We start from the raw sequence: 21,557 nt of genomic DNA on the forward strand, positions 1-21,557 counted from the left end.
TTATATACATCTATCTCATAATGGATATTTGAGTTTTGGCTCAGTTGATGCTAAAGCATTCGTTCTCTCAGTAATTATTCAACATTTCCAGCTGCTTCCTAAGGCAGTTCTTGATTTATGATAATAAATTGTTATCGTCAGATTAGAGGAGGAGATTGTCTTCCCATTGCTGCTGTGCTAGAGAAAATGTACGCAGCTTCTCTCAATGCCACGTCAGCTTGTCTAAATCATCTTAAAAGGGGAGGTAGAATTTAGCTTTGTTTTGTGCAGCTTAAGAAGGGATTTTGCTGTGCTAGTATTCTATTCTTACCCATTCTGACATGTGTAACAATATAATGTTGCAATCTTAGAAACAATATTACATGTCAATATAATGGGAGTTATGGTGAAATCTAAGAGCTGATCTCAAAGATAATACTACCTAGATAATCAAAGACTAATCAGTAAATTACTGCTACAAGTTCTTATACTATATTTTTCTGGAGTTGCCCTATATTTGCTTGCTTCTCATTGCAGCTTTTGCACTTTCATAGGTGTAAGAAAAGTGATATCGAATTTGGATGGAATATTCTGCAGAGAGTCAGGTGTGTGGTTTCAGGATAAGAGAGAGTTGGCCTTCTTAAGAAATTTACTGGGGAAAAGCTCAATTCCTTTCTGGACAGTGTCAGTTTGTCTTCCAATTAAGCTGAACTTCTTTACACGTTGGTCAATACAGGTCAATTAGGTGATCAACTATGACTCTCTCTCTCTTTGTGGTAATCTGTAAGCCCTTATAACATCTCCAGTATTTTGTTTTTAGGTCCTATGGGCAAAAAATACCCAGTCTCAATCTAAAAGGTAACTGCCTGAGATTTGGAGCTGACTTAGAATTATGAGCTAGTTTCCTCCAGGTCCTCATTCAGCAAATACTATTTCTAGCACAGCCACCAGGTGTGAACAACGATCACCTCCGCCATCAAAGGGTCTTGCCATCTAGGGGAAATACAGACAAGTAAGCAATCAAATTATGGGAGGGTAAGTACAATGCAATGTGGAAAGTCGAAAGCACTAGAGGCAGGCAAAGCAGGGGTACCTCCCCTAGCGTTTGAGGTCTGGAAAAGCCTTCCCAGAGGAAGTTACTTCTAAAGCATGCACCTGCAGGAAAATTAAGAATTTATGCAGGGGGAAGAGTGTCCTAGCCAGAGGAACCAGTTTATGCAAAGACACACAGAAGAACTGAGAGATGATCAGCCTAGCTGTAACAAGCAACATGTGGGCTGAAGTTGGGAGCTCATGTTGGTGATGTCAGCAAAGGCTGCATCCTGCAGCTGTGCTAAGCAGTTTGAACTTTTTCATGAAGCAAGGAGTGCCAATGGAATTTTTTAAGGTGGGGAGAGAACAAAAGGATCTTTTCAATGAATAAATACACGAGTCTCTCAGAAGGTAACTTGAAGAGGAGAATGGTAGATGGGGAGGAGGAGGATGGCTGAAGGCAAGGGGGCCTTGGAAAAACTTTCTGACCATGTAACTGATAACCCAAGTGAGCGCTTAAGGAGCAGAATTTTCCTTCAGTCATTAATTTAACAGAAATTTATCACATACCCACTAGATCTCCAATTCTTTTAAAATCATTAGAGGATATAGCAGTGGACAAACCAGACAACATCTTTGCCATTATGGAGTTTATGTGCATAAATGAATATATATCAGGTATTATTTATGCTGTAAAAAATGAAGCAGGATAAGGAGATAGAGAATAAGCTGATGAAGGGGTTCTTATTTTACATAGAGTGCTCTGGTAATGGTACACAACTCATCCATCTCTTGTCTCTGGATGCTTTTTGTCTGAGAAAAAGAAAAAGTTGCACTGTTTGTTTATCCATTCATTCAATATTCATGTAGTGCCTGTGTATACTAGGTGCCCTGTGGGACCCCGTGGCAGTGTCATGCAAGTTTAGAGGCAGAAAAGATCAATCAAGCAGTACTTTGTAGACCATGTTAAAGGTTAAAGGTTTGGTTGTTTTTCTTACGGACAATGGAAGCCATTGTAGTGTTTAATTAAGAATTCCATGTGATTAGATTTGTGTTTTTAAAAGAGCACTCTAGCTGCAGGGAGAAGAAGGAATTAACAGATTGGGAATGGGTTCCCTTCCACTAAAGGGAAAAGAACAAATTTAACTTGTTTAGCTATTAGTAGTGAAGGATAAATTTCTCTCCAATCAAAGAAAAATAACAGTTTTTTTTTTTTTTACTGTGAATGAAGGGTTTTCTTCTCCCAAGTAGAAAAAATTGTTTGGGCTAAAATAGAATCTAGTATTTTAAAAATTTGTTATCACCTAATCCTTTGAATCCCTGACATCTGTTTTTAGACCCATAAATAAATGTCTTATGAATACTTTTTCCTTTTGAATGCCAAACTTATGATTTTGTGAAGGCTAAGATGTGAATATGTGAACCAAGTGAACTTACAAAAGAAGTCCTAATGTGTCCTTACATACTGATTGGGGACCTTTTGTGTCTAAGGGATAGTAATATTATCTTTATCTATGACACTTGATTGGCAGAAAATACTCATTTTATTATGAAAACACATCAGGCACACTTCTGTTACTACTGCTAACCACCTTTCTCATTAACGTTTTATACAAGTGGAATGTTAAAGTACTTGTTTGTATAACGTTATGTAAGGATGTATCTTAATACAACTTTGGCCATATTCAAAATGCCTTATATGCCATGTTGCTCAGATGGCATGTTTACGAATAAGTTTTCAAAGCTCCATATACACAAATATGAAATATGAAGTCTTCCTCCAAATACTAAGAATACAACTCATTCTACATTTGCTGGTTTATCGTGCTAACATTTATCTGTATCTCTCTATCCCAACATTTGCAAATGAGATAATTCTGTTGCAGTATGCCACCAAGTATAAACAGCTGGCTCTCTTTGCCAAGCAGAATAGCATCTGAACATTTAATGTAACCCTTCCTCTAGGATGCCTTTTATCATCAGAATTTAGGGAGGGACATTTGCTTGGCATGTATAAAATGTACTATGCTCTAAAGTCTTACAGCCCATAGATTCTCTTGATAACTATAATAATAAGAGATATGGAAAGGACAAGATATTAATATTAAGCATTGTAAATGAAATCTTATGAACCTATAACAGGGATATTTCAGGGAAACAGTTTTAAATAGGTAGTTTAATGAAATTTTAAATAGGTAGTTTAATGTAGTGTAGTTTAATGTAGAAATTTTAAATAGGTAGTTTAATGTAGTGATGCTGTCTTAAGTTATTTCCAAACAAAATGAAATTCACTCAGTGGAGTTTTGAGGAGCCGCAGTATATCCAAATATAGAGTAGGGGTGAGAAAAAGTTTCACTGTCAACATGATATAAAATATGAATAAAATAACCAAATATTTCCCTCTGGATCCCATCAATCCATATATTAAGCATATTTCTGCCATTCTTTCACAAGTGGAAATAGCATTCATTAACATACTTTCATAAAGTTACAAATAACAATGCAACAAATAAGTAATCAAGACCAGGTTGAGAAGGAAATTATACGAACAAACGTAAGAGCAAGAATAGTCAGTGTTGAAATGTAGTTAGTGCAACTGAGGAAGCGTATTTAAAATTTTATTTAATTTAAATTAATGGAAACAAATTTGAATAGAAACATGTGGCTATTGGCTATCACATTGGACATGCATGTCTAGGCCATGAGAAGAATCTTTCTCTCTGTAACTATGACATAGGACAATAATTCAGAGCTGGTCCTACAGCCACTCCAGCCCATAGTTCACAGGAAGGCTGACACCTGCACAAAGCACTAGTTCTGGACTCCACTGTCTGTTTTCTCAGGATGGGTGCCAAATTATCTTGGAAGATTCCCGAGAACCACTAGTTATTCTAAAAGCTCATTCGGAAGTGATGATAGCCTAGATGAGGAGAATATTTTAGCTACCCAATGAACAATAATCATCTTAACTGAAAATCAAATGTTTCACAGGGAAGATGCAGTTAGAGGAAAGAAACTTACTGTTGATGTTAGAGGTGTTATTTTATGATGTTTCAAAAGGTTTATTTTTATACTGACAATTATGAATTATTTATCTCACTGCAAAGACACTAATATTTTGAGCCTCCCACATTTATTTTAACCCTAAAGGTTACAACTGTATGGCAAATTAATGTTTATTTATTATTTTAATAGTTCTTTTCACGTCAAAGCAACTTCAGTGGAAATTACCTGTCTGAAATACGTATGTTAAGAAAACAGAACAAATCAAGAAACAATAGAAACAAAAAAAATGTGCAGGGGAGATAAGATTCTCTTATAAATCATAATTGCTGAAATGTACTTGAGATTTTTATCAAAAATAAAACTAACTTAAGATAATAGCAAATATTTACTGGGTATTTACTATACGCCTGACACTGTAAGTGGTGTATATGGATTATATATTTTAATCAATCTACAAAATGGGTGTTATCATTATTTTTATTTTGCCAATGAGGATGCTGGGACCTAGAGATATGAAGTAATGCTCCTAAACTCAAATAACAAATCAGTGAGGTGACCAGAATCTGGATCTAGGTTTGCACAAATCCATTCTTAACCAATTAAATGAAACCTTCAGAAGATCTAAAATGATTTCATTTGTATCGTAGATTGTTGGAATGAAAATTTTCTATAGTCAAAGAATGACTTTGCCAAGAAAACAAATTGACAACAGAAAACCTGAATTGAGATACGTATATTCAGAAAACCTGAATTCAGTAAATAAGTTCATTTGTATCATTTTTTTAGATTCCACATATAAGTGATATCATATGATATTTGTCTCTCTCTGACTTACTTCACTCAGTATGACAATCTCTAGGTCCATCCATGTGGCTGCAAATGGATCGACATATACACACTACTATATATAAAACAGATAACGAATAAGGGCCTACTGTATAGCACAGGGAACTCTACTCAGTACTCTATAAGGACCTATATGGGAAAAGAATCTATAAAAGAGTAGGTATATTTATACGTATAACTGATGCACTTTGTTGCACAGCAGAAAATAACACAACAGTGTGAATCAATGATATTCCAATAAAAAATTTTAAAAATACATGTCTTTACACATATTAAAGTTAAGATATAAGTGACACTTTTTTTTTGCGTGTATCATTTGAGCATAACGCACCAAATCTGTGACAATGAAATCAATTCTATTACTGCAATTGTAGCACTAGAAAATCTGCAGGATACAAGAAAGTGCTTGAGCTGCTGCTGTCATTGAGGTTTCCGGTTTGCCTCAGAGAGCTGGAGGGCACTGCGCATTCACTTGCCAAGGTGGCCAGGTGCATGACCACGTCTCTGAAATCAATGTAGAACTACTTCCAGAGGAACTGAAAAAATGTTTCCTCCATTCCTTTTGACAAGAAGTCATTACCAGCAGCCTTTGGGGGAGATTTGTGGAAGCTGCATGAAAAGTACAAGACCCTTATTTACTTATGATACTTCAAGCCTAGGTCTGAAGGAACAGATACAGTAATAAGACCTATTGCTTGTGAAGAGTAAGTCTCATAGTGACTCTCAGCCAACTTTAAAAATATAGAACTGAGCTCAGAACATGTTTTTTTTTCTGTAAATGTTCTTGTTTCTTGTCTATTTGGGATTTTTATTCTGCTGGTAACATTGGCCCTAGTGTAATATTACCACTGTAATGTTTTATTTTTACTTTAATACTATTACAGTGATGGTTCACTGATGGTTATTTCATGATTAGGAGAATATAACATTAGAATGAATTTTAGCATTATATATTTGAAACAGGGGTGAGAAAGAATGAGAAATTGTCTTTTTTTTCCTGCCTGTGAACATTTATACATCGTTTTCCAACTTTTCTTTCTGACGGAGGGAGGCAAATGACACGGTTATTGGTATATTGAAAATTGCTCTAGATTTTGATTCAGTTTCCATGGGTTCTGGTTTTAGTCTTCAGTTTGAGTCTGCTACCTGCTAGCTGAATCATTTTTGGTAAATTCCTGAATCTCTGTGAATATCTATTTAATTCTCTGTGAATAGGGATACTAAACTATCTTTGTGATAAAGATCAAATGAAACACTAAATTTGAAAGTAAACTATAAAAACATAGAAATTTGAAAGAGTATAATTTTATGATTTAGAGATACAAAAGTGGTGTTTAAATTTCATAAAGAAATGCTTACATTTGGCATTTTTGTTTTAAAAACTTATATTTTTAGTCCTTCTCACCACTGAGCATGTGAACATGCTTGTGTGTCTAACTTCTCTAATCCTGAAAACATTTACTGCAGATATATAGAGAGGGATAAGCTATTTAACATCATGCTGATTTATTTCAACAGTTAAGAGATCACAAAATGAATTTTTTAAAAAATTCAACCTAAGCTCTTTTACCCAGATTATTATACAAAAGTATATCACTAGTGATTTTATCTATGACCTTTATCTAAAGGATTAGCAAGGGAGCAGGTAATTATCATCTGTAGGTTTACATCAGTGTTTATTTCATTTCTCCGTATTGGTTTAATGCACATTCAAAATGCAGGGACTGATCAGATCAATGTCACAAATAAAGATATTCAAGGAGTATCTTTAGCATTACAGGTGGAAATGTAGAGATTCTCAAAAAGCTGTAAAGGACCTTGAAAACCTTCCATCTGCTTCTGTGTACCAACACCAATCATAAATCTGAAAGTGGCTTGACTTAGTAGTATGGGACATTATAGAAGATGAAGGTGGTCCAGGTATGACACTAAGTTCTACCCCTACCTCTTTCCTTCAAGAATTTGGAAATAAGGAAACTCATGTTGGAAAAGAGCAGAGGCAGAATTTGTGTTGGAAATAGTCTTGACTGAATGGATTAATCAAAGAGGGAAAGGTACCAAAATAAATTCTGGGTGGGAGACACAGAGACAGACAGAGACAGAGACAGAGAGACAGAGAGACTCTAATTAGTGAGTCCTTCTGTCTGCTTGTATATCCTTGTATTAGAAAGCACTGCTGTCTTCCAGAGTATAATGTAATTAACTTTCTGAATTATATAACTAACTCTCATTATATTGATTCCCTTCTTTTTAAGATGCATCCCCAAGAGAAGCTTCTGGCTGAAAGACATAAATGCTGGTCTAGCAGCTGAGGTCAGCTGGCTTCCTAGCTTATACCTTCTGTCACTTGTGAATACAAAAAAATTTTAGGAGACATCGTCAACTTTAGGGCACTGGGGAGATGTAGTTTCAGCAAAACTCAAGACCAACATCAGGACATGGTGAAATTACTAAGTCAATGTCATTATGTGTGGTGTCTTGGTAGGGAGTCATTTGACCTTCCTCAGACTACCTTAACTTGTTCATATGCTTTTGAAAAACATCCACATAAGTCATATGTCATTTTCATACAAATCCAATATGTGTGTGTGGGTGTGTGTGTGTGTGAGAGAGAGAGAGACAAGTGTCATCTTAGATTGATAAGGTTCTCCTCTCACTCACATTTGTGCCACATTTTTTAAGGGCAACTTTCAACATTTATTTTGCCCTCCTCAGTCTCAATTACCTAATTTTGGCTCTCTCCCTCTCCAGGATATGGGTATGTTCTTGTTATCTATTCAATGCCATCTATTTAGCCAGAAAACGTGTACTGGATGAGCATTACTTCAATGCTATCCTATCAGTTATGTTCAAGGACTTTAGTATTGATGATCTGATTTAACCTGAATATGCATTATAACACAGAGTGAAGGATGGGAGTGGGCTGTGGAGTAGAACATTACTAAAATATGCAAAAGGTGTGTGCACTTTTTTATAGGAGGACACAGCACATGCTATAGACCATTAATTGAGTCTTTGGTTTGCTGATTTTTTTCTATAACTTCTAGTCAATTTCGCAAGTCATTTTTTTTTAGTTATTCACATTTTGATCAGTTCATCACTGCATTATGTATTACTGATACTTAAGTGGCAGAATCTAAGACTGTATTCTTGAAATTCCAATGGAAACCTGCAGGTTAGTTTGGGATTTGCCTGGTATATAAGTTGCAAAGGTGATCTGATTCTATATCATTAATTCAGCTATTACTTTTATATTTATAAAACTTAAATCTATATATTTTAATATATGAGACTTGGACATAATTTTATATTATGTACATAACTCGACGTTAGAATTTTAGTTTTCAGATATAGCTCCTTTTATAGATTTTGCACTTCTTGAGGTCAGGGACCTCATCTTATTCATCATTGTATCCTTCGCACTCAGCTTGGTGCCTAGAAGATAAATCAACACATATTTACTGAACTGAATTGATAGCTATTTCTACTATAGCTCTTTCTTTTGTTTTATTCTCAAAATCTAGTTGATTAATCTAGATCCATCCTTTAGTTTAAAAATTTATATTCTGCCCCAAATCTCCCTAATTCAGTGAAGAAAGGGCATCTTTGCTATTACAAAGTTCCCAATTGGCTTGCCAGGGTGGACATATAGACAAGTTCAGGATGGGGCATTGGTGAAGACAACAGGATAGGAGTTGAATGGAGTAGAGTGGGTAAACAAAAAAGAGGCTGCACACCTCTCTTGGTTGGAAGGCAGCTAAAGGCAGGAAAAGGTCCAAACAGGAGGTGATGCTGGAGCTTGAATTTGCAAGCTGATGTGTTTGCTTGTTGAGCAAGGTGGTGGTCATTGTGAGAAGGGTTAGCACAATGTTTACAGCCTAGGTTGTCAATAACGATGTGGTAAATGGTAAAACATGATCCTCCATAATTGGGAATAGCATGAGGAGAAGCAGCTTAGTGGTTCCAAAACTGTAACTACTGTGTTCTGACTGGAGTACAGGGCATGAGGTCAGCCTCACAAGAGACTTAGTAAGTACTGAGAGGGAGGCACAGACCAGAACATGAAGGGCTTTGCATTCCACGGAAAACAAAATAATTTTGCTGTTTTGTCTGAAAATTCTCCTTGTCATCTTTAACTTTTCGTTTTATGTCTTCTGTCTTCTACTGATTAAAATTAAACCTGTTTTAACATGCTTTGTAATGTTTACTTTCTCTACCTTATTTTTCTTGTTGCTATTATTACTGGTCTGGTCATTCATTCATTCTCTCATTCAAACACTATATTTTATGTGCCAAATGTTATCCTAGGTTATAGCGAAACAGTTGTGACAAAGCCAGACAAAACACCTCCGTCAAGCTTGTAGATAATTAATGCACAATTTATCTGTTAAATTTACCTTAAAATATCAAGAAGTAATAAGACCTGTGAAAGTAAAACGTAGTAAAGGGATATCGCATTGTGGAGTATACCTTGCTAGATAGGGTGGTCAGACAGTCACTGCTGAGCAGATGACATTTCAGTTGAGACCTGGATAAGTTCATGTGCCAGCCAGGGGAGGGCTGGGAAAAAGGAGTTTGGGAAAGAGTGAATGGCAAGAACGAAGATGCACTGGTGGGGATGAGCGTGACTGATTTAAGGATGAACCTGAGCATCTCCCACAAGTATTTAAGGTCAGATACAGTCCCTGTTTGGTAATAGTCATAGTGGCTCTGCCTCCTTCCTCAGATCCTGATAGGTACAGGTATAAGTGACTGGAGCAGAGTGAGTGAAGAAAGCAGCCTGTGCTCTTGTCTGTCACCCTCACCCTGGGATAAAAACCCTTAACTTTTCATTAGATGTCCCTCTAGTGCTTATTTAGAATATACACTGAGCACTTTAAGAATGTGAGATGGAAAGTTTGGGTAAAATATAAATATTATATTTAGCCCCACCATTTATATAATTTGATCAGGCAACATATCTCATAGAATATACTGTGATATTGTCCTGAGTGAAAAGGCATTTCTTCAGCTTGAATATATTTGACATAGAGTTAGCCCTGTTAACACTGTGCTGTGCAATATGGAATCGAGTGGATTACATTTCTTGAGGGATCTCTAGAAGTGAAATATTTTTTATCTACACTGAAATAAAGTTTCATTCCTTACTAGGAGAAATAAACAAAACTTAATAGAAGTACCTTAGCCCTTAAAGGATACCTTTCTGTTACCTTTAGATCTGTTCTTTGATTAATTTAAGAAAGGCATAATATTTTACCTGTGTATTGTTTTTCCACTTTGGAATGTAACCATATTTCTATAAACACAGCCATATTTTGGACTGACAGCTGTAAATACTCTTTAAATTCATTTTTGAGAATGGCATTTGTCACGGTTAGGACTACTTCCTTCCTAAGATTCAGCAACCCTTTTTGCAAATGGTACAGTATTTCTTAAGAGCTTTACCTTATCAAACATTGTTAAAATGTAAATAAAATCAATAAAATGGAATTTGGATCCATGGGGTGCCTCTAATCACTTTTCCTCCTTGACATGGAGCTAATATGAACGCCTCTAACCAGTTGATTTTTATAAAATTGCAGAAACTGACAGTTATTTTGCAGTGCTGCTTGCCACTGTTCTATCTCATTTTAATTCCGGAGTCAATGGACAATACCGATACCTATGGATTACATGTTAAAAAGGATTTATGAATTATGGATGAACTGGGACAGTTCTTGGTATTTAAAGGCATCATATTTCATGTTGAATATTAATAGGAATGAAAGACCAGAGGAATATATATAGTTACAAAAAATATTTCAAAACAGACTAGCTTCTTTAAACCATGGTATATAAGAATAAATGTCAAAAGAAATTATAGTTAACTCATTTAGTGACAATTTCTACAACGGCTACTAGAGATGAGAACTTACCATCAAAGGCTTTTTATTATTATTCAATTAGTGCAAATCTAATGTGGACATTAAATAAAAACATAGTTTAAAAATTGTCCTATATTGTGACAGTGTCTATTGTCTCATTGTTTGGTTTTATATGATTACTAAAAGGAAACTACATGACCATATGATATGTAATAAAATGTAATTTAAATTTTTAATTTTAAGGGTTCAAGTCACTCTTAAGAAAATAGGAAAATATTTTTATGCAACACTTGTGAGATGGCATCATAAATTATTACTTTTACTATGTATGTCCTGTTGGTGCACAATAAAAGTGGCTGGGCCTCTGCCTCTTGGGATTAGGGTCTTATTTCCCAAATTTGCATAATCACAAAAAGGAATTTATTCATTCTCTTAAACTGTAAGGAATTAGATCAAGCTCACCAACCCACAAGAAGCTAATAAACCGAAATATTAATATCCAGTCATGGATTACTGTGTAATGAGAAATAAAAGAGAAATGCCAAGAAGACTAGAATGTGTGCTGACTGAAAAGTATGTTGCATTCCCTGTAGGAATGTCATTTATCATTTATTCATCAAATGTTCATTGATGTCTGATTCATACCAGACATTTTGCTAGACACTTTGATGAAAAGTCAAATAGGGTATAGTCTACACCATCAAGGAGCTTATTGACTAGTTAGAATGACAGCCAAGTAAAAATAGCAATTATAGCAGTGTGAAGAGAAGAAGATTCCAAATCCAAATAGTCATCTGGAAGGGCTTCTCTAAGGGGATGAAACAAGGTGAAATAGAAAGTAAGTAGAAGTTTATTAGTAGAAGAAAATAATTAGTTCATTTGAAACTCTCTGGTTTCTGGACGTCTGAGATGGCATGGTACTAAATCAAGGTGAGAGTTCCATGAATGAAGACAGGTGTGCCTGTGGATTGAGGCTGCTTTGCCTGCTCTCTCTAACCAAGAACCAGTCTCTCCATTGGATCCTATCCATTATCATGCAACTAAGTTCTAGTTTATACCACTTATTTTTTATTCACTCATCCTACAAATTCTTTGAGCATCTACTGTGTGCCAAGCAGTGTACTAAGCACTGAGCATTAAGTAGTGAACAAAATAAAATCACTGGCCATCAAAGAACTTAGAATCTTATTTTTAAAAATACCCTCCCTTGACCCACATACCCTGTCAATTACCTTCCCATTTCTCTTATCAAACATACTGATATTTCTACAGCTGTTTCTATTGCCTCATCTCACTTTTTGTCTTCATCTACTCTAAATCTTTCCACTCCACTCCCAGCACTGCTCTTGATGATGTCATAACAGCCTCCATGTGTCAAAGCCAGTGGCCACATCTCACTCTCATGTTATTCAAACACTCAGCAGAATTAGACACTCTTGCCTACTCCTTTCTCTTTAGTACTTTTTTCTTTCCTTTCCTTTTTTTTTTTTTTTTTCTTTTTTGGCTTCAAAGACAGATTTTCTTTCCTTCACTGGTTCCTCCTTCTCTATCTCCTTTGCTCCTCTTGCCTGGACAGACCTCCAAATGTTGTAGTAACTCAGGCTCAGTCCTGGATTCACCTGTATCTTTTCTCCTACCTATCCTCCCCTTTTTTCTTTTCCCTTCCCTTTTCTGTCTCTGAGGAATGTGTGATCCTCACATTTTTTAAGTGATTGATTTAGGAATATAGAAAACAATTTAAGAGAGAGAATATCAGGATTAGATTTACATTAAAAATTATTTAGCAGTCTCCTAAATTGTCTTCTTTGTGTATATTTGTGATGGAGTAAGGGTAGTTGAATGATCTCAATCATGAAAATAGGGATATGATGTCCAAGTGCTTGGGGATGTTTACCTATAGTTCTAGGAGCCCTTCTCACTGGAACATGTGGAAAGTAAACTGACAAATTATTTTGCTTGGGTTCCTTTCTTCTATACTGTGTGTATTATATACCTTTATGTCAAAAGGAGACCACAAGTAATAACTTTATAACTTATCTTGGTCTACCTATATTCTATGCATGATAGGTACTGTCTCTGAGGCATTCTGGTCTCAGCGAGGTGGACGTAGGAATACCATAGTCCCATCACAACCTTTTGAGGTTTTTTTTGAGTGATGATTTATAATAATGTTAATCTGATTTTAAAGTATTATTTTCTAGTCCTGTTAATAGGTTCTGAGATTATTTGGGGAACGCTCATCATCCTATGAATAACTGATTATCTAAACTTAATGTTCTTATAGCATAATATTTATTTTGAATCATGCACACCAATGTCAATGCAACAACTCAGGGTATATGGTAACTTTTCCTGAGTTCCAGACAGAAATCTCCTATAAATAGTGCTATCTTTATTATAGGATGGAATAAAAATAGTAGCAAATAATTTCTGAATATTGATTGCTTTGTTTTAAGCTTTTTACTGTACGAAGTCATGTAACCCTCACAAGAATTCTCCTTGTGAGAAGAGAGTTTAAATTCGCCTTAACTTCAAGGCGAAGTTAAACAACTTGGTTATGTCACAGAGCTAATAAGGCCCACGTCTATCTCCAAAGCCTGTGTTCTTAATCACCAAGCTGCACTCTAAAGGTAGATTTATGCCATTAGAATAGTTCCAAATCTATGCCATTAAGACTGAACATACTGTTGTGATCTTTTATTAGCGTCATGCTTGGTTGGAATAAATATGTTTCTGAGGCAGGAAGGCCTGAGAGCAGGAAAACGCAGGGGTCCATCCCTTCCTCCCCTACCTATCCTGAAATCCTTCACGGCCCACTGCACCCAATCACTTCCAGTACTGGACCATCTCTGATTGTTACAATTTGGATGCTCGAAAAGGATAGGCAGTGTTGTATTTAGCTATACAATAGCAGAATATAAAATATAAGCAGCTTTCGGTGAATCTGATCAGTATTTATAGCTAAAATTGAATAATTTACCTCCTCCGAAATAAATGCACATCAATGAAGATTTTATTCTTGAAATATTTGTAAGACTATTTTAACTCTACTGTTTAAAATGTCTTTATGTAAAGGGACATAAAAAGAGGCATGGGAAGTAGAAACAATTAACTTGGGTCAATTACTTGGCGTTCTCCAATCAGGGCAATATGTTGTTAGAACAATAAATTAGCTAATTGCAGTTTTGTCTATAAGACATTACCACGTCCACGATTCAGGAGTCAAATGATATTTTTCCTTGCTTTTGAAGATGACAAAATTTTCTTCCCAAATAAGACCCTAAAATTGTCCTTCTCTTGTATCTTCATACTTTCTGTTTCCATTCCAGCATGCCTTTGTCTATTTCCTCTATCTTATATTCTCCATTTGGGGTTTTATTATAGTTTCAAAAAGTACATGTTAGAATCTGTCATTGATCTTGCTTCTTTATTTATATGTCTTTCTGTGGGGCTCGCATGTTTATTTTGCTAGCAGTCATAATGAGATAACAATAGTGTGCAGAAAACAAGAAAATAATCTTATGTTGTAGCTCAAATGTAAATCTTTGGAGCTATATTTCAAAATTGAGTAATAATATTTGCTGTTGCTGCTGGTTCGGGGGTTTGTAGGGAAGATAAGAGGAAGGATCAAAGAATGTGAGTAAAGAAAAGTAAATAAGAGGAAAGCAAAATACTATGGCGAAAGAAGGGTTTTGTTTGATTTTCTGTATAAAGAGAGAAAGTTTACAAGGTAAGGCTTGAGGTAGGGTAACTGAGACAAAACCTCAACTACAGTGAGAGAGGACTTTTGGAGCTGAAGTTCATCTGAATCCTGTTACAAGGTGAGGTGAAAATGGAGCAAGGCAAGGGTTTCCTACCAGAGAGAAGGGAATACTGAGGAATGAAGAGAAGCAGGGTCCAATACTGCAAGCATACTTTTCAGGTGGATTGAAACATTAGCCTCTGAAGCAGGAAGGGGATGGTGGGTGAGTGGAACAGGTGAGAGTCAACAAAGAAATGATGGTCAAGAGAAGAAACTTTTTTTCTACCTCATCCGATATTAGTTCTGAAACATGAAGCTTTTCTTTGTAGTAAAGTGATATATTGCTTTATGAACAAAGGATGGATTACATATCAAACAACTGAGAAAATAAAGCTAGAGAATATCTGTATTTGGTAGTGAGAGAGATTCAGAAGAACAACGGCATGTAGCCATAAATACAGAATAGCCCACAAGCGGCCAAAGGCAACAGTCAAGGAAACTAAGAGAGAGAGAGAACATAGCTAACGTTGATGGACCACTTTCATGCATTCAGCTTTGTACTAAGTGGTTTCATTTATTCGGTTTTATTTTATCCTGAGAATATCTCTGTGAAGCTTGTTATTTTATCCTGATTTTGTAGATATGTTAATAACTTAAGATCATATTATTTTTAAAAGATGGAAATGGAATGCTTACTTTAGACTCATATTCTTTCTATTCTGCTATTCCTTGCGGTATTCTTGTTAAAATCAGGACACCATGCTGACTCTAAGAATAATTCCACTTTTGAAGTTAATGTTTGCCAAACTTTTTATATCATACAGCACCATAGGTTAAAGAGAATCGATCATTCACTTCCATTGTACTTATCTATTTTGTATAAAGTATGTGTATGACTATAAAAATATAATGTCCCCTATGAAACATACACAAAACTTTAAAAGTATGAATTGAAACTAAATGTAATTTAAAATGCTAATATTTCCAGCTAGTATCCCAAATTTTTGTCTGGTTCAGCCTCCAGAGTAAACAGACCCTACTATAGAGAGCACTTTTGCATATCACCATTACCACCTTCTGTACAGCATGCACTGGGTTATATAAATACAACAGATCTCAGTATTTAAGCCTCTCCAGCAGGTTACGATAATGATGAATCCATTATGGTGGTCAGCATATCTTCTGGTTTGATAAAAGTCACAATTATCTAAAGGACGTGGCTTCCTTACCTAATGCTTTATTGAGAGGAGATGCCACCTGCAGCATGTTATTTTCTAAAAAGTCCTAGTAGACCTGCATGCACTGCTGAAGTGGGATTCAATGAAAGATACGATGCAGAGGTTACCTGTTATTCCTGAATCTCTGAAAGAACTTAACTGCTCGTCTTATAATTCCACTTTCCTCCTCCTTATCCCACAAAGATTATTTGTTTTGGGTAATGTATTCCTACATATATTAGTTAATTGGCTCCTTCCCCTCTCTCTGCATTTTTTTTTAAGTGTCGGGAGGGGTGGAAGGTGAAATCAAGTCTAACAGGCCAGTGGACCAGAGATGTGATATGCAGAGACTGCAGCTGTAATTACAGGTCACTGTGTGAAGCCGTGTAAGAGGATGTCCTCACTGTGAAGCCTTCTGTTTTGTCAATACTTCTACATCAATACTTGGCAGTCAGTTCTGTTGCTTTAGGGTTTCAGCATATAAAACAGACAAAGTCACTAATATCAAATTGGAGCTACTTTGCATTTGCAGTTGACAAATCCTATTTTAGAAATATGTATGAGCCTGAGGATTAGATCAAGCTTTTAACATTTACATTTTTTTTTCCAGCAGGGAAGTTTCTGATCCTCTCCTAATTTACCTGTTGTTGATTTCCTGAATCTTTTTAAATTCCTTGCAACTGAGGCTGGTCTCCCCATCAGAGAAGCAATTAACCAAATCCCTGACTAGAGTGTATGTGGCATCTGTTATAAAAGTATAAAAGGATAACTTAAATCCCAACACACAAAGGAGATGTCAGCCCAGAACAAATCAGCATGGAGGATCACCTGGAGGGGATGCAAGGTTAAGGTAGAGCACATGCACAGTTAAGAGGATGTTTATGACTAGCGGAATTTGCTTTTCAGACTGAGAAGACTGGAAGGTTAGAAATGACATGTCTATTATGAATCAACATAATTCATATTCTGCAGCTTTTACCTGACAAAAGACAATGTACCTTATTTTTCCCCGTGCAACTCCAAAACCAAACAAAGAGTTGTAGAGGTGTCAACTTACATCTCACATAAGTGCTTAGGTATTTTCTTTTTTTAAAGAAGACAGCAGTTTTTAAAAGATCATGCATTGCCTGAGTTAGGTGGATTAGTAAGCAGGTAACGACGAACTAACTTGTTTTTATATACAGACAGACAGGCCTCTTTCCGCCAGCTGTTGTAGGATGGAACAACAAAATTTATTAAAATATGGTAATTATGAAGCTAATAATTATAAAGTAAATGGGCTTGGATATTATAATTTTAGATGGACCTATGCAGCAGGATAAAGATGGCCATACATTCTTTGATACTCTTCCCACTGAGAGGAGGGCTCTAGGTCCCCTCCACTTGAATCTTGATGTGCTCTGTGAGTGCCTTATCAGTAAAATATGGCAGGAGTAATGCTGTGCCCAATTACTGGACTGAAGTCTCCTAAGACTGTATGAGCCCTAAGCTATTGTGCAAGTCCAGCTATCTTGAAAAGACTGTGGTGCAGAGGCCTGAGACTAGAGAGAGAGAGGCACAATTTAATTCAGTCTTTCAGCCTTGCTGAGATCCCACAAATGGGAGTGAAGCTGTCTTGGAACCATCACACTGTACTAGCCATCAACTGGATACTAGCAAGTGACTTCTGTTGACATCATGTGGAGCCAAATCAACTGCCAAGGAAGACTCTGTATCGGTTGGTACCCAACAAAATATGAAGTTTATTAAAACGTGGTTGTTCTAAACTGCTAATCTGCAGGGTGTTTTGTTAAAATAACAGATAGTTGAGCTGGTAGCTATGACAAATTTCATTACTTTTATAATTAATCCTTGAGAATTAGGATATTTTCAGTTCAAGATTAGTAAATTTTAAAAGTAAATATGAAACCTGAGGAAATGGAAATTATAAACCAATATGTCAGAGTCATATATTCTATCGAGGACATCCTTAACTTGATGAAGTTCCATAGACAAAGCCATGAGGGAAGTGTAACATAATATTTTTGTTTCTTCACCATCCTGATAGGTGAGTCTGATGTGTTTTCTCTGAAGTCGCATATTCTGGACCATTGTCCCAAATCTTTGGATTTTGCGAACATATAATGTTACATCAAACGTGAATTCACTCTGTTACAAATTTGTCATGGCTGTCAGCTGAAATTCTCAGTACTTGTAGATTTAAAACCCATCACATAGATAGTTAGATCCCTGAATCCCTGCAAATCTATATAGTACTTAGGGACGAAGAATGGCAGCTTCTCCTTCCCCTCCTCTTCCTCTTCCTCCTTCTCCTTATCTTTTCCTTTCTATACATCTTGATGTCTAATCACCCAATTTCACTGAATTAGTTCTATGGTGGGTCATTTTACCATCCTCCTGGGGAATATTTCATACGTATATGAGGTACAGTTCTTTTTATTAGTATTACTTAAAATTGAAATTACTCCTGAAAAGCATTTTATGGCTTTCAGCCTCTAATGAAGGTTTGATGTGGTAAAGATTTTACACCAGCTAGGCTGCCCTCTCAGTGCATTTCCATTCCTCTCCAGGTACCTCCATTCCAGAAAACTCAAATTTTTACTTTGTTTGGCCAAGAAATTGTTTTCTCTATCCTTTACTTTTTTGTAAGTACATTCTTTTATATATAAATATTTACTAACTAACTTTGTTAATCCTGAAACAATATTCCTAAATTTATCCCCAGCAGAGAAACTGACAGAGGTGAGAGCTTCCATTTTTATCCTTTTCCTATCCTATGTGTCTCTTTGGATACAGGGGAAAAGGGGAAAGGACATTTTTCAGATACTACATGGCTCCAGGATTGGATTAGGAAATCAAACTCAAGTGAGTCAAGTATCTTATCTAGAATCAAGCTTTACTAGTGATTTCAAGGATACGACAGTAAAGAGGCTCAGATGAAGAAAAGAGATCTCTGGGACATTGAGAGTGATTTCCCAGGTCCTTTCTTTTCACATCGGACATGCATCTTTGGCCCAAAATAATATAGATCTCCAAGTGGAACTTTGTGAGTTATTACCTCATGCAGCAGGAAGATTATTTAAATTACGAACATTTTCACTTTATACCCCAGAGAGTTGTATAGCTTATGTGACATTCTCCAAGGGAGTCAGGCCTCATAACTCTATAGATCTTGGGTATATTTACTAAAAATAACCCTCAACTGGCAACCTTCTGGTAATGGCTTTCTACATAAGAGGACCATTCCTTCTAGAAAATATAATTTGCCTATTTACATAGAGATCCAGCTGACAAGATTAAACAAAGTGACACACTTTTTTTCTTTTTCTGAGAAAAAGAAAGTAATTCCGGTAGAGTGAGCGACCTGCTCTAGGCTAGATGCTCTAATGCTTCTCCCGCTCTGTGTCTCTCTGTTTCTTTCACACACACACACACACACACCTGTTCTCTTCTACCATTCTCCCTATTCTCATTCTCTCTCTCTTGCTCACTTGCTCTCTCCCACTTCAGTGTCCATGTGTACCTTACTTTTTTTCCTGTGACTCTTTTTAGTGTCCATTATCCCACTGTTTACTCAAAACAACTCTGTTAAATATATGTATATACACACATATAATTTCTTATACTTTAAAAATAAAAATATATTTGTGGTTCGAGGGATTCCATTACATTTTTCCAAACTGACAGCAACTTAATAAGCAATCACTGAACACCTTCAATGTACCAGGCATTACTCAAGGATACTGAGGACTTAAACAGGGCTGAAATCCCATTGGGATGTCCCAATATTCCTGTATCAATTATTCAAATATTACAATGTTTGTATATTTTTTCCCTCTTCCCCCTTTGTCAGTTTTTCTCCAGGCCTCTTCTCCGATCTGCATCTGCTGTGATCAGGGTACTGAAGTTTTATACCTGGCTCAGGCGGCTCCCGTGATCCTGCTTCACCTCTAAAACTAGATTCTCTCCATGTAGAAACGGGTTAACCCCTCTTTTGCAAATCTTGCCTCCCAGCCACCTGTATTAGGGAGTAGCCCAATTTATAGGGTTTAATCAGTGCCCTGCTTGAAATATTCATCATGAACATTACTGGGCCACCATTGTGGACTTCCCTTCCAAGCTGCCACAGCTCTAACACACACTCAACCTGGCCAGAGCTACACACACCATAACGCTATTAGCAGTGCCGGCATCTAAGGGGACTACTGTCTCTTGATCATCTGGTTCCTACTGTGACTGCCTCTCATTGGCTAATGGCTTTCCATTCCCTTTTTTCCAACTCTGAGTTGCCTTTATGTAGCTGCTTGTGGGAACTGTATCCTTTGCGGGTCTTTGATCCTGAGTTCCAGAGGAAAACTTGGAGAGAATGTAGACTGGCAACAATGGTAATAGCTCAGGCTCTGATATGGTACTCTTAGCTGCACAGGCATGGCTGACCTTTCTGAGACAAGATTTGGGAAGAATGGTGGGACTTTGATTAATGACTAGGGATATGGCATTCCTAGGATGTGGGTTCTACTTTCCATCATCTGGTTGAAATTTACCTTTATTTAGTGGGAGGAGATCATCAAAATGTACCTAATGTCTGCTGATCATGTCGTTAACAATCTTCATTTTAATAATTAAAAAGAGAGCTAATGCATATTATAAAGCGCTTAGTCTGAGACGGGCCTTGTTCAAAATATATTTTAACTAATCTGAGTGCTAGATTTACTGTCATCATCCCTATTTCACAGATGAGGAAACTGAGGCATTGAGTTATTACCTAAAGCTTAAGTGACAGAGCAAGGATTTGACCGCAGGAAATTGTGAAACAAAACCTGCACTTCAAACGACGAAAATTTGCCACCTCTCCGCAATGTACCTCCTCTCATATGATCTAACAAGCTTGGTTTGCCTTAATAAAATTTGACATTTCAATGAACTATTTTCCAGACTGGTTTCACGTAGAATGCTACATTTTTCTCAGGTTTTCATTCCCCCCTATTATAGAATTAAACCACCTTGTTTTCAGTAGCTTCCAGTAGAGAGAGTGGAGTATATTTCTCCACCCCATTAATGTTACACTTGGCCATGTGACTTGCTTTTGCCCAGGAAATGTGAGTGGAAGTGGCAGCATTTTGTTTCTGATAGAGGTCTTAAAAGGCATCAGGCATTTCTGCTTGCTGCTCTTTTGTGCTTCTGTCATTGCAATGAGTCGATTTCCTGGGTAACTGCTGTTTCCAGAGTGATGTTGGATACATGTAGCACATCTGAGCCCAAACTTCACCTCCCAGCCCAGCCTCCATAATGTGTAACATTAATGTGTAACTAAAACAGAGGTGCTCAGAAGAATCCACTTTAAATCAGCCAAAACCTTAGTGGACCTGCAGACCCAGAAACAGAAGAGTAAATGCTTTCTTTTGTAAGATGTTGAGTTTTAGAGTCCTTGGTTTTGTAGTAGTATTGCAACAATACCTGATAAATACTTTCAATAAAAGATATATTAAATATATTAAGATATAAGATATTAATCTAAGAGCTATGAAAATCCTAAATACAGTTGTTATTTTTTACACACACAGACACACACATACATACAACCAAAACGAAAGAGTTTGGACTTATGAATGTTATTGATATTAAGAGAAATTGAGAATATAAATCATGTAATGTCTACCCATTTAATGAGGAAGTGTTAGGAAATTTCATGTTTTTCCCTTATGTCAAATCATGACCCTGACAGTCATTTCAAATGAATGTAGTGCTAACGCTTTCTAAAAATCAAGAAGTGTTTTGGAAATCATTAGAATAATTTAATGAAAAATCAGCACTGTAACAAACTTTGACAGTGTTTGGTAATATAGTTTAATTTTATTTAGAAAATGAAGA

General features: G+C 36.3%; 1 long non-coding RNA gene across 1 annotated transcript in view; it reads right to left on the bottom strand.

The window, feature by feature from the left end:
* LOC309661015 overlaps positions 1-21,557 on the bottom strand; it is a 283,293-nt gene that overhangs the window by 13,512 nt on the left and 248,224 nt on the right. The gene's annotated exons all lie outside the window — the stretch shown is intronic.

Source organism: Balaenoptera physalus (genome assembly GCF_965194825.1).
Source record: "Balaenoptera physalus genome assembly, chromosome: 5".
NCBI classification, from domain to species: Eukaryota; Metazoa; Chordata; class Mammalia; order Artiodactyla; family Balaenopteridae; genus Balaenoptera; species Balaenoptera physalus.